We start from the raw sequence: 3701 nt of genomic DNA on the forward strand, positions 1-3701 counted from the left end.
CCAACAAGACCCCAAGACATGGTTTAGTAGCAAAGCCACTCAGCCAGGTTTATGGTTGACAAACCATGGCCTAGCTCCCCGGATCAATGTCTACAGTTACACTGGCACATGTATGTCCGTTGCAATGGACACAGCACAGTGAATGTCGGGACTTTCCATTCCCACCTCGGCTGGCCAAAGACACCCTGTAGCGGGGTCATTGTGGAAAACCCGGGGAGTGGGCGGGCGCAAGACCACCCATTGCTAAAGGCCCTTCCCCCAGCCTAGCAGGAGGGACCACTGGAGCCAGGGACCAACTGATTACGGGGGACAACTAAAGAAAAACAGGGATCGGAGTGAGGGTCAGAGGTTCAAAATGAGGAGACCAGATGGGGACACCAAGCAAAGAACCCCGGACAGCACCCACTGCTCCTCAAAGCTGTCGAGGGAGCCGGCGGACACTGCCCAGTGGAACTCTGTCCAGATGCGTGAAACTAGAGAGGAATGGAAATAGGCCCCACAGTCACAGAGCACCCCCTCTTCCAACATCCTCCTCCTGGTATTATAGACGGAAACTTTGGCCAGAGCCAGGAGGAGGTTGATGAGGAGGTCTCGCAACTTCGTGGGGCCACGGATAGGGTGTGCAAAGAGGAAAAAGTGTGGGGAAAAGTGCAGCCAGAACCTCAACAAGAGGTTCTGGAGGAGCCGGAATAGGGGCTGCAACCTGGCGCATTCAAGATAGGCGTGCGCCAGGTTCTCCCTCACGCTGCTAAAAGGGCAGGCCTCTGGTATAGGGGTGAACCACGTCAGGTGCACACCCGTGCTCACGGCTCCATGAAGGAGCTGCCAACTAATGTCCCCGGCGGGCCGTGGGACCAAGGTGGAATAAATGCTGGCCCACCGGGGCTCCTCACCCTCTTTAGGTGGAAGATAGTCCCACCATTTGGTGTCGGGTCGGAACATGAGGGTGAGGAAATGCAATGTATGAAGCACGAGCGTGTACAGATGGTTTCTGGGCGCAGTTTGAAACCGGACCGGCTGCAGGGTATGCAGCTGGCTCAGAGTGTGGGAGCGGGGAGGCCGGGGGGGGGGGGGGAGGGAAACGACTCGCGGAACAGGGGCCCAAGAAAAATGTCTGGAGGGCCAGGGGTGAGGGGTGGGCAGGGAACGCCCTCTCGCAGGGCTCGCTGCAGGAAAGCGAGAGAATCAGGTGAGAAGGCGGCCTTCACCTCCTGGAGTACGCGCCTACGGGTCGGAAGGGTGGAAAGCCCCATGCGTCGTCTGAGCGCGCGGGGCTCCACCCAATGCCCCCTGTCATAGTCCAGGAGGTCTCCGACTCTGGTGGTTTCCGCCAGGACCAACCTCCGACACACTGAGGGAGACTCTGCCATCCGCACACGGAGATCGAGGTTGTGTAGCAGGAGCTCCGCAAGGAGGTCCACTCCCTTGGTGGCCACAAGTGACCTGGTCGCCGAAAAGAGCTTCCAGGTCTGGAGGAGGTCCTGGTAGAAGACCGGCAGCTCAGAGAGGTCTCGCGGAAGGCCTCTCGGAGGGAGGAAAAAGAGCCACCGGTCATATCAGAGCCCTCGGAGGCGGCGGAGGAAAGTGTGCACCAACGTGCTCCACGCCGGACTACCTGCACCGTAAAGGAGCCTCTGCAGGGCCTGGAGGCGGAAGACGTGGACCTGGCTGCGCAAGCAAACCAGGCCCTGTCCTCCCTCCTCCAGGGGAGGACTCAGAACCCCTGCAGAGACCCAGTGCAGTCACCTGCTCCTGCCTTAAAAGGCTTAAAACAGCCTGGGGAGAGGGCTGTGGCAGGGAAGGAAAAGCGGGGCTGACTGGGAGAAGCAGCCTCAGCTGGGGGCAGGGCCAGCTCCAGGCACCAACTTTCCAGGCAGGTGCTTGGGGCGGCATTCAGAATGGGGCGGCCGGCCGTGTCCTGCGGCGGCCATTCGGTGGCAGCTCCGCGGCTCCTCCCGCAGCGGCGGCTTTTGGGCGGCAGGCCCGCCGCTCTTCTGGGTGCAGCGGCCATCCGGCGGCGACTGCTTGGGGCAGGAAAATTGGTAGAGCCGCCCCTGGCTGGGTGCCACGCCCCAACCAGGCCACGGGTGGCTTAGTCAGGGCCCAGCTGGCCCTTAAAAGAGCTGTGGAGGGAGACGGGCTGGGCTGGGCTGCTGGGAGTGTACCATAGTAGCTGAGGTGGAGCAGGGCTGGGGGAAGGCCAGGAAGCTCCGGTCTGGAAACCCCCCTGGCTGCAGGCCTAGTGTAAGGCCAAAAGGGGTACTGGGGTTGCAGGGGGCAGCCCACGGGTAGGCAGGGGCAGCAGGTCCAAACCCCGCTTCCCTATGATGACTGGCTTATACACACTGCAGTCAGTCCCAGTGAAAGGGGGCTAGATGGTGACTGGCAGTAGCCCATAGGCTGAGGCAAGGTGGGGATAGAGGGTGGGGGGTTCCCTGGGGGAGGGGAGACCCACATCTGTGGGGGTACTGCCATCGGGCAGCACCCTGACCTGAAAGGGGCACTGGGGTCCAGGAGGGACTCGGGGCCAGTGATGGTGAGACACCGGCAGAGGGCGCTCCGGAGCTGGTAAAAAGAGCTAATTGCCAGCCAGCCAGCAGGAGGTGCCGCAGGGGTGAGCCCCACCCCTTGCACACCCCCTCTGAGGCTCCATTTTATACACCGATACAAACAAGTTACGTATTGACCCTCTGACGTGGTCAGTTGCCACCCTTTACCTTGTACATGTTGGTTTGATCAAAACCTCTCTCTCCATCACCCTGTCATCCTGTCAGTGTGTCTTTGTATCCTCTTCTGGGAGTGTGTTGGTATCATAATTAGTATCAGGGTGTTCTGGTACCACCCTTCTGGAATGTGCTTGTATGGGTGTCCTGCGCTTAGCGCGTCTCAGGAATGTGTGTGATTTTGCAATACCAGCCCTGTTCTTGCCAGTTTCTGTGAGCTTGCAAGCAGGCAGAGCCTGGCTTCTGCTCACAGCCTGACTGTTGCTAACTTTGCTTTATAGTAGCAGGGCTTGACCACTACTTTGCTTTATATTAGAGTGGCTTGAACTCTACCTTAGGCCTCATACCAGGCCTCTTATTACGAGGCCTTGATGTCTCATGCTCTCTCTTTCCACTACAGCATGAATCAATCAGCAGGAGGCCGCTTGCTCACAGTTCCAAGTCTCTTTTCAGCCAGCACTCTACCCAGAAGCTCTCTTTGCCTACATCTACATTACGAGCTGGGTGTGTGATTCCCCTGGCTAGGTAGACATACTCATGCCGGCTCTCCCTGGGTAGCCGCGGTAGAATGGGTTGTGGCAGCAGAGGCGTGGTGGGGCTGTACTGAATACAGACCCACTGGTTTCAGGCAGGTTTGTACTTGCGGCCGCTAATTGTGCTACCATGGCTACACTGTCAGTGAGGGCAAGCAGGATTGTGTGTACCCAAGCGAGGCATCACATGCCTCCCTCGTAGTGTAAAAATAGCCTTAGCTGTTTTCTCAGGGTCATTCTACAAGTGCTTCTCTGGCTGTGTCTGGGGCTTCCTTGCTGCCTTCTCTGTCTGTTTCCATCACATATCTGCTGCTCTGTCTCATACAACTCCCTCAAACAACGCCCAGTCCCCTGCATTTGCATTCAGCCCTCCACCCACATAGCTAAGATTCCTGAAAGGTCTTTCATGTAGCCAGTATTTTGGGTGGTGGGTTCTACTGTGGCA

Source organism: Caretta caretta, chromosome 8, assembly GCF_965140235.1.
Source record: "Caretta caretta isolate rCarCar2 chromosome 8, rCarCar1.hap1, whole genome shotgun sequence".
NCBI lineage: Eukaryota > Metazoa > Chordata > Testudines > Cheloniidae > Caretta > Caretta caretta.